Raw genomic sequence first — 14856 nt, forward strand, 5'->3', positions numbered from 1 at the left:
AAAAAGCATACATTTATTAATTAAGGGCCTGGTCCATGTCATGAGGAGGAAGGGAGCCCCATTAGCCTCAACTTGTACATCTTCTAGGTATGGAGCAGCTGGTTTTCAAGCCTGGGATTAATAATGCAGTTATTTGTGTTTAGAAAATATTGGTATGTCGCTCAACTGATTGGTGCAACAGACACTACATGGATGTACCATGCAGTAAACTCCTGAGTCATGTCCCTAACCTATAGATCATCCTTACTATGAGCACAGAAGTCAGAGCCAACTTTGTGTTGCGCAATTCATTCCAGCATGGACGTTACAGATCCTTTCAGCCCATGCATTTGTAAAACAGACCCAGGAATTTCTGTTTTTAATGCATTTATCATTGGTATTTCTGACTTAATATTGTCATCCATGATAACCGTGACCCATCCATTACAGGACTTCATGACATACATACAGCTCAGACTCAATCTGTGAAATCGGCCTGTGACTTTGCAGGCATCTTTGATCAACAACTGAGTCCTCGGAACTGCTGGGATTTCAACTGTGAAGAAAATTGGAATGCAAATTTTCTAAAAGTTGCTCAGGAAAAAAACAAAAAAACCCCACTCCTTCAAGTTCTAATGGGTTTTTTCCTTTGTGTGTCTCAGGAACCATGGGTCTGATTAGCGCAGCTGATTAGGGTACCGTTCTAAAAGGCAAGGGCCCCTAGCCAAGGGAAGGCTGGTTCTGTTAACCCTCCGAACCTGTTGAAAATCACTCCTGTTCATCTTCAGCAAGAGTAGTCAAGAGGGTGTAGCCAGATGTGTCCAGGTCCAGCCTTTAATTCTAGCTAGCACTTTAATTTTTTTGTTGTTGTTTTATATTGTTTTTCTTTACATTGTGTGTTTGTGTGTGTGTGTGTGTGTGTGTGTGTGTGTGTGTGTGTGTGTGTGTGTATAAGAGGACAGCTTTTGGAAGTCGATTCTTTCCTTTCAGCAGGGATTGAACAAAGGATTGAGCTCAGGTTTTCTGGCTTGGCAGAAAGTGTTGTTACTACCAACCTATATATTACTGGCTCAATTTGGATTTTTGAGACGTTTTGGCTTTATAGACTAGGGTGGCCTGGGACTCACTATGTAGCCCAGATTGGTGCCTCATACTTGCAGCAATCTCTATCAGTTTCCCAAATGCTGGGATTACAGACATGAACCACCCACTTGGACATATTCAACACTGATAAAGAATCAATATCATCATTATTAGGGCTGAAGACATGGCTCAGTCTATAGGAGTACTTGTGTAGTTACCATGAACAAAGACCTGGATTTGATCCCAGCAACACTCAAACTTGCCAGTAATCCTGGCACTCTGGAGGCAGAGCCAGAAGGATCAGGAGTTCAAGAACAGCCTTGGCTATACTTAAGTTTGAGGCTAGCCTGGGATGTATGAGACCTTGTCTCAAAAACAAACAAACTAGCCTGGAGTGGTGGCGCATGCCTTTAATCCTAGCATAAGGAGGCAGAGGCAGGCCTATCTCTGTGAGTTCGAGGCCAGCCTGGCCTACAGATTGAGTTTAAGGATAGGGATACACAGAAAAACCCTGTCTCAAAAACAAACGTGGGCTGGAGAGGTGGCTGAGCAGGTCAAGAGCACGCACTGCTCTTCTGGAGAGTTCAAGTTCGGTTCCCCATCACCCATGTCAGGTAGCCCCCACACAAGTGCTTGTAACTCCAGTTACAAGCAGGATCCAATGTCTCTGGCTTTCACAGGTACCCATACCCACACTTAAAAATGAAATCTTAAATAGTAAGTACAATAGAAATAGAAGCATCTTGGGAACATCTGTTGTCCTTTACCTTCTTGTTCACTTGTAGGTAACTAGCTTCAACAAAGAGAACTGGAAAGCTCTGGTCAAAGTGGGCCTTGCCTCTCGAAGAGACTAAGAGGAGTTCTGGAGTGGACTACAAAGTGAACTGTAGCCTGTGGTCAGCTGACTCACACCCAAAGGCTTCTCTAGTCCTCTTTATTCTCCTCTCCCTTCACCCACCATCACCTTTGGGGCTTATAGATCCCCCATCTCTTGATTTTACCTGCTCCCTTCTGTAACTTTATACGAACAAATTCGGTAAATGAATTTGTTCATGTTTCACGCTCATCTTGTAACCCCTTGTCCTGTTTTAAAACTGAGAACTCCAGTCATTGTTACAAGCACCAAACCCGATGACCTGAGCCATCAGAAAGAGAACAGACTCCCCAAAAGTTGTCCTCTGACTTCCATACAAGGGCCCTGGCACAGACATACCCTACCCCCAACCCAGATAAATAAATGCAATTTTAAAAATTGAAGACCATGTAAATATATCCATTAAAAACAAACGAAAATCTCCTCTCTTAAAGCTGTAATCTTTGGCTCTCTTTGCAAAGCAAGAATCCAGCTTACTGTAATAAATCTCCAGCATTTTTATCCTTATGGCCAGAGCCATAAACCTTAATCCAAAGCCACCAATCTCCAGTGGAAGAATTTCAGGAATTTAACCCTTTCCTGCATGTCTATGGCTTTGGTGATCAATTCACTAAATGCGTCCTCATTTCCTGGGGGGGCTTGGGGGGTGGGGAAATGGGTGGTGGTGGTGGAAGAATTATTTAAGATGCCTTTCGAAAACCCTTAGCGACTGGAATTCTGTTTTTCACCGAGATACACCTAGCTTGTTCCAGTTACTACTCAGTTCCAAATTCCCAGGCCCTGGCTTATGTACCCCATCTGTTTAGGGTGCTCTTCCCCACCCTTCTCTAGCCTACTAATGCCCACTTCTTAGCTTAGATTCCTGTTCTGGGGAGACTATGGGTCCCCAAAGAATCAGCTGTGAGGTGCTCTTCTGTGTCACCCATAGCTTCCCTTCTGTACCACTTTCAAGCTCGTATGTGGTGATCCTTCTATCTGATCACTTGTCAGTGATCACTTCTTTCTAGGAAGCCCTGCACAGAGGTACTTGGCTGCCAAGCCCACAACAGAAACTTCCAAGTATTAAGAACTATCAAGGCTCTTTGGAGGGCTGGGGGAGACTTGGCATCTAAGTGTCCCGCTCACAATGTGCATGTGTAAAGGGGATCTCTCTCTACCTGAAAGCTTTGGTTTCATACGGAGATCAGATTCGCTTGTTTTAAAAATAACTCAAGGCTGCTGATTCATGCAATTCTAAGCCAAGAAGCAAACCAACTGTCATCAGTTTCTTTCCTTTTTATTTTTGGCTCTGGTCCTCCCCAGCTAATACATTTAGCATTTTCTAATCTGCAAAGACCTGTAACCTGCATTACTCCAGCGGGGAGCCACCTATCTATCTCCAGCTTATCTATCCCTGCCAAAGGTGCTGAGTTCTTGCATTCTTCCTTGCACAGAAATCTAAGTGAACCTCCTGAAATAGTCGCTTAAACATCAACCTACAAGAAAAACAACAGGAAATATCCATTGGGGGAAAAAGGCACATGTTTACTGAGACTAACTTGTATATTTATAGCAGTCAAGACTGATGGACATTGGAAAAGTAAACTAAAATTATAGATAACAGGCTGTGGAATTTGGCTGGACTTTAGAGAGCATTTTCATGTATTCTTATATGGATGGCTGAAACTCTAGTCTAATAGTTTAATAAGGGAATTGGACCTTGTCACTGAAGAGAGCCGAGCCTCTTCCATGGCATCAATGTATTTATTTCTGTTGGTCCCGATGGTTCTTCCAGGAGAAGGTGGCACCTAGGTTGAGCTTTGCTAGAATCTTGCCTAGAAACATTTCAATTTATTTACCAGCTCACAAAGACAAAGGGGTCTGAGATGGGTGACAAATGAAAATTGGGTGACTGATTTACTCTGGACACCATCGGCTGACAATGTGTTCCAGAAAAATGTCAGGGTTATCCAAGATTTTCTGTTGAAGCGGAATAAATGAAAAACAAGGGATTGGGGATTTAGCTCGGTGGTAGAGCGCTTGCCTAGCAAGTGCAAGGCCCTGGGTTCAGTCCTCAGCTCTGGAATAAAAAAAAGAAAGAAAAGAAAAACAAGTGACTTCCCATGACGAACGAGTGGCCAGGCACTGCCAGTACTTAATGTTTGACTTGTGTTTCCTTTAAAAGATCTGAGGAAGAATCTCACCAGGTCCCCAAAGGCGAATTGTAGAATTAACAATTTGACAAAAATATTAGTTTAATAAATTACTGCAGCTGGGTGTGATGGTTCACAACTATAATTTCAGCACTTGGGGAAAGCTGAAGCAAGACAGCCTAGGCTATAATGTGAGTTTCAGGCTCCCAACTGGAGCTACAGCAGTGAGAGCCCATTTCAATATGCACATGCATGTGTATAAAACATGCATACATATATATGTATACTACATCTTTGCCCAAACTCCTTTTAGTGCTTTTTTTTTTTCCTTTTCTCCATAGAATAGTTTCTAGAGAGGTTACCTGACAAATTAAATTCTATCGCTTTGGTAAACAGTCCAAGCAAAAACTATAAGCTTTGGGGAAAAAGAGGAACAATGCAAAAAAAAAAAAAAAAAAAAAAGTCAACTAGTATAAAATTACACTCAGCTCTATCCTTTAAATTCTTGTACATTTTTTTGTGTGTAATTTGTAAAATGTCTTCTTTACAATTTTATGATCTCAAAATTACTTAAAAGCATAATATTATAATGGGAAAGAGCCATGTAGCTCCAGGGAAGGACTATACTAAGGTTAATAAACGTAATTACAAGTAGGAAAGACTTGGTTACACATAACCAAAGGCAGCACAGTCTTACCAAGGTAACAGCTGGCTGATGGTATGCGGGGGAGGGGGGGGAGCTAGAGTATCTTATGTCCTGAGCAGCCTAGGTCCAGCCTCTTACTTTACTCATGTCCAGACTCAGTGCTGGGAGTTGGCATAGATTAGATAGTTACGTAGGAGAGTTCATGTACAAAGCTGAAGAGATCCATGGGTACAAGCCTGAATATGTTTTATCTCAATGTCCTGAACCTAACATTTATTTTTGTAACGTCAATCATCCCTCTAAAGCAGTGGTTCTCAACCTTCCTAACGCTGTAACCTTTTTAATACAGTTCCTTGTGCTGTGTTGACCCCCAACCATAAAATTATTTTCATTACTACTTCATAACTGTAATTTTGCTACTGTTAGGAATCATAATGTAAGTATCTGATATTTCTGATGATCTTAGGTGATGCCTATGCAAAGGTCATTGGACTCCTTCCCCAAAGGGAGCATGCCCTACAGGTTGGGAATTGCTGCTCTAAGTTGAGCAGAGTCTATCCTGCTTAGTTGATAAAGCAATGGTTTCTTTGGTGTTCAAAGAAATGAGAGTGCTGGGTGGTGGTGGCACACACCTTTAATCCCAGCACTCAGGAGGCGGAGCCAGGTGGATCTCTGTGAGTTCGAGGCCAGCCTGGTCTACAAAGCGAGTTCCAGGAAAGGCGCAAAGCTACACAGAGAAACCCTGTCTCGAAAAACCAAAAAGAAAAAAAAGAAAAAGAAATGAGAGTGGCCTGGATCATGCTCCCTCTTCCCCATTCTAGAAGAACTGTCTAGAATGACCTCTGCGGAAGGGCGGAGCTGGATCTGAAAGAGATAGCATTCAGGGACCAAAGGAGGGGAAACTTGGGATACTGGGAAAAAAGAACCCAGTGTCCTGGTTCTCTGGAAGGTCACAAAATGTGCCTGTGGGGCAGACTGAAGGCCAGTTAGACTAGAATCATTTTGCATGCATCTCCTGTGCTGGGAGCAGGGGCTTGCTTAGTATATCTACATAAGAAGCACATTTTGCTTAATTTAGCTTTCTACTAATGGATGTATCTTCTCTGTTGGAAAGAGAAAAAAAAAGAAAAGAAAGAAAGAAAGAGAGAGAGAGAAAGAATGAAAGAAAGAAAGAAAAACAGAAAGAGAGACAGAAAGGAAGGAAGGAAGGAAGGAAGGAAGAAAGAAAGAAAGAAAGAAAGAAAGAAAGAAAGAAAGAAAGAAAGAAAGAAAGAAAGAAAGAAAGAAAGAAAGAAAGAAACCAGACATGGTTTATCCTGTGAGCTGAATAATTAAGACTCATAATAAGAAAAAATTTGCCATAGAAAAGATTGAAAGAAATTTTATATCTATGTGAAAATAATTCATTTTAAATTGTTGAAAGCAAATACAAAGTCCACACATGTGAAGAGAGATAGAAAAAAAAATCTCTACAAGGAATCACAACAAATTTAAAATGGAAAAATTGTTTAACATTTTTGATAATCAAAAGCATACAAGGCCAGGTGTGGTGATTCACACCTGTAACGCCAACACACTTGGGAGGCTAAGGCAGGAGGATTGTCATGAGGAGGCCAGTTTAGGCTATGCAGTGAGTTCTATGCCGGACTGAGCACAGAACGACATTCTATCTCAAGAAAAAAAATTAAATCAAATCAATGATGTATCGTTTAACTCAACTGACCAAAAAAACAAAAACAAAAACAAAACAAAAACATTAAAATATGCCCTTCAAGGAAAGGGTAAAGCATTCCTTGGATAGGTTTGTTTCTAGAGTGTGGGTAGTTTTGTTTTGTTTTGCTTTTGGAAAGGATTTTACCGCCACCATTATTATCTTCTAACCACTGGATTCCTGGGAATTTATACAAAGATTTAATTTATCCTAAGATTATTCCAAGTATGAAATACCCCATAATTTTCAGCCTTATTCAAAAAAAAAAGAAAAAGAAAAAGAAAAAAAAAAGAAAATGCTAATCCTAGGTCTATGGTTAGATAACGTAAGAGTCTGGTAGACTATTACCCATAATGCCAATCATCAAATTTATATTGCAGTGTATGAATGTGCCAAATGTTAAGTGAAGAAAAGGATAAGTTTACCATAACAATGGTTTGCAGTGACAATAGTCATGTGAGAATGAATATTCATGTGAGATATGGAGAGAATACGCACACAAATAAAAGCAATTGATATACAAAGAAATTTTTTAAAAAGTTCTCAATAATCAAGTTATATAAAAAAAACTTATACATTTTTTTTAATCCCTGGAAAGGTTAAGAACTGTTTTAATATAAATCAGGTGGATTTATATTAAACAACATATGAAATCTGACTGGAAAGGGTAGCTCCCCACCAGCTCGTAGCAGGAGCTCCAGATGCAAGGTAACCTTTTTCTGGTTCTGATCCAAAAAGAAGTGCTCGAATTGAAGGTACTCAGAATATTTCAAGTTACTATAAGTCAAAGGGAAAAAACATTCCCAAAGCCTTAGAAAGAATTTCCTACTTTTACATACCTCTTACTGAATAAATATTTTTAAAATGCTGTTTTTCTAAAGAAAAGAATTGTAAGCCTTTGGGGTTAAATTTTTTTCCTTCAACTTGTTTACAATAATTATGTACAAATAAACATTGGCAAGAATAATTACATGGATTTTCATGTTCTAAGAGTCATTTTTTTTTATCATGACTTTTTCAAAAACTATTCCTTTTGCTATTGTTAGGATTTTAAATTAAAGAGAACTGGTGACTGATGTACCATATACAGTAGGCTACTTGACGAGCATTCACGAAGCCCTGGGTTCAGTTTTCAGCACCATACAAACTTAGTTTGGTGGCCTTGACTGTGATCCCAGAATTAAGAAGGTGGAGCCAGGAGGACTGGAAGATCAAAGTCATCCTCAGCTACGTAATTCAAGGTCTAACTGAACTAGCTACAGGAGACCCTGTCTCAAAGTGAACAAACAAGCAAATTAAACACCAGCAACGAAAGCTTGATGTTGTGAATAAACATCCATGCCCACCTCAGCAGCCCTGTGAGGTGGACAGACATGGATGCTTATTCTGCTCAACTTCCAGGTAACCCTTAGTAGGTCAAGGACCATTTGTTAGGTCAGATGACCTGGCAGTGACTGAGTTTGGTGTAAAAACTAGGTTTCCAAAACCTAATCTAGAATGGTATTATTTTTTTTTTTGTCCACAGTCTAGTGATAAAGAACAAAGAAATTCTGCTTGTTCTTCCATTAGTATTCAAAAATTTTGTTCTCAAGAGAACTAAGGGCGAGAACTTGTGACAATTGTAGCTGACAAACTTAGACTCTCCAGACCCCCATTTCCTTGGAGACGATATTATGTCACATCAAATGCAGGAAACTAGGGAAGAGGGAAATTTGAAATGAGTCTTTTTTTTTTAAACCCATATAAGCCTTCATAAAAATATGATTTAAATTAAAGGAAACCAAAAACATTTAATGCCATCTGGCTGATTTTAGTGTATTTTTTATAGTATTTTTTTTTTTTTTGAAGAAAGATCAGAAAACTCCCAGTGTTATAAAAGTAAGCCAGGGTGGAAATTTCCCTAACAGATCTCTTCCCTTCCACTCTTCTTGGGCTTGGAAGCTGAGTGATTCAGGGACACAATTTAAAGGACACCAGGCATTCTTATGATCACAGGTATCCAGGAGGATGGAGAGGAAGCTGAGCAAGAAGCAGTGCTTAGACTCCAGCCCAGAACTGTGTGACGTCTGATTGATTAAGTAATTAATTGACTAATTAAAGAAGGGCTTCTATCAATATCTCTCATAAACTGTTGAGGCAGACAAGGCACCTGATACTTAATCCTGTCAAAAAACCCAGTGTTAGTTCTATTTGCAGTAACAGGTCATGGCTCCTTCCAGTGGACTTTGACTTCATTAGGTCTTAAGAAAAAAAACAGAAAGAAAGAAAACAGTGCATACAGCCTTTGCCTGCTGACTCAGCGCTTTCTAAGCCGACTTAGTGGAAAGACAGACAGAGGACTCAGAGTCTGAGGAAATCCTCACTCAGCCAAATCTATCCCATATGAGAGGGTAGACTTAATGAGAATCAGCCCTGAGCCTTTGGCAGACAGCTGCTGGAATGTACAGGATTTACAGCCAGCCTGGGCTGCTGAGGTTTTTTTTTTTTTTTTTTTTTCCTCCATCTTAGCCTCTCCTTTTGGTATTACAAAAGTTTGCATGAGCAAAATTTCAGCTTCAACTAATAAAGGCAAAGAAAAAAAAAAAGGAGCATGCCAACTACTTTACTGCAAGTTTGCAAGGTCCTGGAGGAGACAAGGGCATAAGAAAAGGCACACTTTGGGTTTCGTGATTGCTGGGACCTGAGAGACACCCCAATAAGCTTCACCCAGGGCCAGGACAAGCCCCTCGACAAACTGAGAACAAAGAAGATGCTGTAGGAGCCAAAGTGCCCTGCTTTTCATTTTTCTCCACAGACTTTCTTTGCAGTGATGGAATGGCCTTCCGGTAGGAGGCCATCTTTGTCATGGCGGTGCCCGGTTCCCTATCAGTAGGGTGGAATGGCAGCTGTTTCCTTCCGCAGGTGGGCTTCCTGGTAGCTATGGTGTTTGCCACAAACTCATAAGTAATGTATTGGTATTGTCAATTGTCATTGATAGGGTCCTGAAACCAGAGAGTATAGATAAAGCCAAAGTCCTTCTTGACTGATCTCCTGATCCATTTTAATCCCACGGAGGCAATTATCACCAAAGCAGTCTGGTGGATGTTTACATTTCCTGTCCTTTTATCTGTTTTTAAACAGAAAGTAGCCAGTGTGCTGACATACACCTTTAATCTCAGCACTTGGGAGGTAGAGACAAGAGGATGGGCAGTTAAGTAAGGCCCATCCTTAGCTACATAATCAGTTCAAGGCCCAGCGGGGCCCTGTGTGACCATGTCTCAAAAACCATTAACTTATGGAGAGTTAAAGTGTCACAAGCCAAAGCTACATTGAGCAACTGTCCCTTGTTTGGTCTCCTGTGACTGTGGTCAACACCATGACCAACAACAACTTCGGGAAGGGAAGGATTTACTTCAGCTTACAATTCCAGTTAATAGTCCATCCCTGACGGAAGTCGGGGTAGGAACCTGGAGCAGAAACCATGGACATCTATTTTAACCAAATTATTATTTTTCCTCTACATGTGGTGTAGAGGAAATTCTTGCTTCCTAAACGAAAAGAACTATTTAAGAGGATTAACTTGAAGGAGATCTGTGGCAACCATAGTAAGACTACACTGTCTGCCTTCCCTACAACCTGCCTTTTGATCATTAGTTCTTCTATTTACCTTCACACCGCCTCTCAATAATTCCAATTCAAAATGATTTCAAAACTCTTCATGGACTTTCTGACACATTTGCGATTATTCTTTTAGTGACTGTTTTGATTTTAGATTCACAGATAGGCCCTTGTTAATTTGTATGTGAATTCATTTCATCCAGAATACTGTCCAACATACTGCTTGGACCCAGTATCATCCTGCAGACACCAGCTGTGCCCCAAAACAACATCTGACTATTTGCTCTAAGAGGAGGAGGCCCCACCCTAATCCCACAGTGTCTAGTTTCATCTTCCAAGTTGCACTGAGTGGCTGGCACTCTCCCTTTGGTCTCCTCTTCTACCTCCTATTCCAGTAAAATCATTCATCTCTTCCTTTTTTATATGATAAACAAAACTCTGGAAAGGTAGGGATGTAACTTTGGATCCAGTTGTTGCTCAGGCCAGAATACTTGCTGCATTCTCTTCCACCTGCATCCTCTCCCACCCCACAGATACTGATACCTGCTGCATTCTCTTCCACCTGCATCCTCTCCCACCCCCACAGATACTGATACCTGCCGCATCCTCTCCCACCCCCACAGATACTGATACCTGCCGCATCCTCTCCCACCCCACAGATACTGATACCTGTTGCATCCTCTTCCACCTGCATCCTCTCCCACCCCACAGATACTGATACCTGCTGCATCCTCTCCCACCCCCACAGATACTGATACTGGAAGACATTGTCTGTGAGCCTCAAGCAAACAGAGTTCCAGGTGGCAGGATTTCCCACCTGGGAAAGTGATTTTACATCAAAGAGGGTATTGGTGACCATACATCCTGTTCCCTGCCCCCTTCCTACCTCCTGCCTGGGAATCAGAGAGCCTGTCTAGAGGCTTGTGCTGTAAACCCCTCATCCTCAGACAGCCCCTGCAAAGAGACCTGCCCAATCTGTTACATGGGCCCCAATTTTCTCTTCAGAGTCCCTGCCATGCTCTCTGTCCCTAGTGCTGGGGCCTGAACTCTCCTCAGCCCTCTCCACCATGCTGTTGTCTGTCTGTCCATGGCCTTAATAACTCTTAATAAACTCTTTAATGGTCCCTCCCCCCCAAAGACCTCCATCATCAACAAGAATCCAAACCCAAACAAAATAATCCATTAACTAATTTTTGTACTTCTATATATACCTCAGGACATGTCAGTATATTCCAGCTTCCTCCTACCCCCTCCTCCCTTTAAGACACAATCTCGTGTATCTTAGGCTAGATTCAAACTTGCTATACAGCCAAAGAAGATTACCTTAATAAACCTGAACTCCTGATCCTTCTGCTCCACCCCGCCCCCAAGTTCTGGGATTACGGTGTACACCACCATGCTCAGCTGGACCCATTCTTTCTTACCTTCTGCATGTAGTCTGTGGCAGGGATTTGTCATAGTTAATTTCCTATGGGTTTACAATTTTACTAGCCACTTACATTTCCATTTTTTTTTTTTTCTGCACCATTTCCACGATTGTATCTGACACCACTGTCTCACGAGCAAGCATTTAGGGTTATTGTGGCGGCGACACAGTTTGCTGAATCAAAACAACGTTACCATTTTAAACAGCATAACACAACCACAGCCTCTTCCACCATCAAATGTTTTTTCCTTCTAGTAATATTTTTGCCCACACAATATTATCATAGAACTCTTGATAATATGATGAGTTAAAGAGAAAAATGGGGCTATAGCTCAGCGATAGAGCACTCACCTAGCAAGCCTGACATCATAGGTTCAATCCCTAATACTGCCAAAAATTTTTTTATTTATTTTTATTTGTTTATTTATTTACTTACTTATTTACTTATTTATTTATTTACTTATTTATTCATTTATTTATTTTTTTATTTGTTCGTTCGTTCATTCATTCATTCATTCATTCATTTATTTATTTATGTTTTTTGACTGGTTGAAATTTTTTATTTTTAAAGAAAGAAATGGGAGATTTCAATGCACGTTTCCTTGGTGGTACTATAATTGCTTAAAATAGCTTTGGATTTCCTTTACTTCCTATACTCTCAGAGCTGATAGGAAGTGTGATTGTGAATTGCAGGTGGGTGAATTGGCTGCAGGAGGTGGTTAGCTTTCATATTGTTCCCAGGTTCTAATTTTATCAGATTGCATGGTTTGTGTTGGGGGGATTTGATGAGCTTTGTTTCATGAGGTAATTTTTGGCTTGATTTTGTAACTCTTCCATGCATGCCTCAAATAATTTATATTATTTGTTTTTATTATATGCAAGCATCTGTGTAAGCCACAGTCAATTGTTTAATTATAAATTTATTTTGAAATAGGTATTCACTAGAATGCAAGATGGTTTTGAACTCATGATCCTCCTGAAGCCTAAGTGCTAGCTAATAAGAGGACTGCACTACCACCACTTGTTTTATTAACATTTTCTATACATATATTCAGAATATGCATTTTTTTTTCAGTCTTGGGAATTGAACCCAAGGCCTTACATGTGGATGCCAGTTGTGGCCTTTAATGCTTTAATGTTCTGGGGAGGCAGAGGCAGGTGAATCCCTGTTAGTTAGAGGCCAGCCTGTTCTACATAGTGAGTTCCAGAACAGCCAGGGATACATGGAGAGACCCTGTCTCAACACACACACACACACACACACACACACACACACACACACACACCTACAACCACCACCAAAACCCACTTGGGTCTCTATTTTTTTGTGACTGTTGATAGACATAAGGCTGATTCTGTAACCTGTGTTCCACCAGTGTTCATTAATTAGTCAGGGCCAGTTCCCCCAGCAATGTTATCATCTTTCCCTGCTTCATCCTCAGAAAGATCTGTTTAATTTATAAACAGTCCCCTTTAGATGTTGTTTCCAATGACATCACAATATGGCTGCTCTCGGGTGATTTACTGACAAAACAAATACCCCAGTTTCTTCCACGTAAAGGCCACCAACAAGACCGTGGGAAGACTTGGCATAAAGTACTGTATGACTCTTAGTGACTGGCCATTAAAGATAGTGTTCAGAATGTATGTTTTTTTTAAGGTCAGGGAAAAACAAAAAAACAAAAAACAAAAACCGGAAAAACAAAACATCCAAACCCCAACACCATTATTCATAAAGGAATTTAAGATACTTTTTGCTTTCTTATTTTATTTAAAACATTTTCACCTCCTTTTCCATCTTTTGAACACATCAAAAGGAGTTTATTTTCATTTGTAGGTCATTAAATTCCCACTCCAGGATTTGAGACTTTAAACAGCTTAACTTAGGCCTATCACATGACGTTTGCGTGCCTGTCATCGGGCTAAGTTGATCTACTGACCTCGGTCAGAGCCGGCATGGGAATACAGATCTCTACAAAGCAGGTAGAGGCAAATTTATATTTACAAAAGATTAAAAAAAAAAAATCCTACTCCAACTGGATGTGACAACACGTGCCTTTACTTTTCATTGCCCGCAGGCAGAGGTAGGCAGATCTGTGAGTTCCAGGCCAGCTTAGGAAAGTAGTTCAAAGAGAAGAATGCACAACTTTAATTTTCACAGGTGCATGTTGCACAGGTAAATTAACGATTCATGTAAAATTGTCTGCATGGGAGATGTTAGGAGAATGACCTGCCTGCTTTTCTACCAAGCAACACCGTCTCTCCCGTGATCCTCAAAGTTTCTGTCTTCCTACGACACAGCTTCACTTTATTTTTGCTTTTTGACATGGTGTTTCTTGGTATAGCCTTGGCTGACCTAGAACCCACTCTGTAGACCAGGCTGGCCTTGAACTCACAGAGCTCCACCTGCCTCTGTCTCCCTAGTGCTGGGAATGCAGGCACCACCACCACCGCCCAACTACAACTTCATTTTAAAGTGAACAGAGTTGAGCCGGCGGTGGTGGCGCACGCCTTTAATCCCAGCCCTTAGGTGGCAGAGGCGGGCGGATCTCTGTGAGTTCAAGGCCAGCCTGGGCTATAGCGTGAATTCCAGGACAGGCTCCAAAGCTACACAGAGAAACTTTGTCTTGAAACCCACACCACCCCTCACCCCCAATAAAGAAATGAACAGAGATGGGCAGGCAAGATGACCCATCAGGTAAAGGCGCTTGACACAAATCCTGATGACCCGTGTTTGGTCACTAAGACCCACTAGTAGAAAGTAAGAGACCAACTACCAAGTTGTCCTCTGACTTCCACATAAGTTTGGTAGCATGTGTGCACATATGTACATGTAGACATGTATATATGTACAGTGGATGAATAAAAATATAACAAAACAATTAAAGGTCAGAGCTGCTTCTTCAAGGAACTATTTCACCATTTTATCTCTTAAGAGATATAGAACATAACTCTGAATATTTTAATTTTGACAAGCACCTTCTTGATTGCTAGTGACCTTAGAAAAAGTCAGTGAGCTCTGAGAAGCAGGTAATGTATTGTAAATTAAAGACTGATTTACTTTCATCCCAAGAAGAGTCAAGGAATGGACATAAGGGCTTAAATTCCTTCCAAGCCTCTGTTTATTGTTGCCTCGTGTGGAAGTCCACGATTAATCTATGGATTCTATCTCTAGCTCTATCAGTCACGTGGGTAGATAGCCGGTTCTGAGGTAAATACTGAGAGGAGGCTTTGTGGTAAAGGCCCTTTCAGTCAAGCTCATTGACATGAGTTCAGTCATTCCTCATAATGGAAGGAGAGAATGAAACTTGTATTAGTCACACTGAGACTTCCACATGTGTGCCATGCTACCTTTGTATACACACACACACACATACACACACACACACACACACACACACACACACA

The 14856-nt window shown here is 40.9% G+C and overlaps 1 protein-coding gene across 1 annotated transcript in view; it reads right to left on the reverse strand.

The window, feature by feature from the left end:
• LOC143268884 (uncharacterized) overlaps nucleotides 1-14856 on the reverse strand; it is a 97447-nt gene that overhangs the window by 32452 nt on the left and 50139 nt on the right. The gene's annotated exons all lie outside the window — the stretch shown is intronic.

The sequence above is a fragment of the Peromyscus maniculatus genome, chromosome 16 (assembly GCF_049852395.1).
Source record: "Peromyscus maniculatus bairdii isolate BWxNUB_F1_BW_parent chromosome 16, HU_Pman_BW_mat_3.1, whole genome shotgun sequence".
In the NCBI taxonomy this organism is placed as follows: domain Eukaryota; kingdom Metazoa; phylum Chordata; class Mammalia; order Rodentia; family Cricetidae; genus Peromyscus; species Peromyscus maniculatus.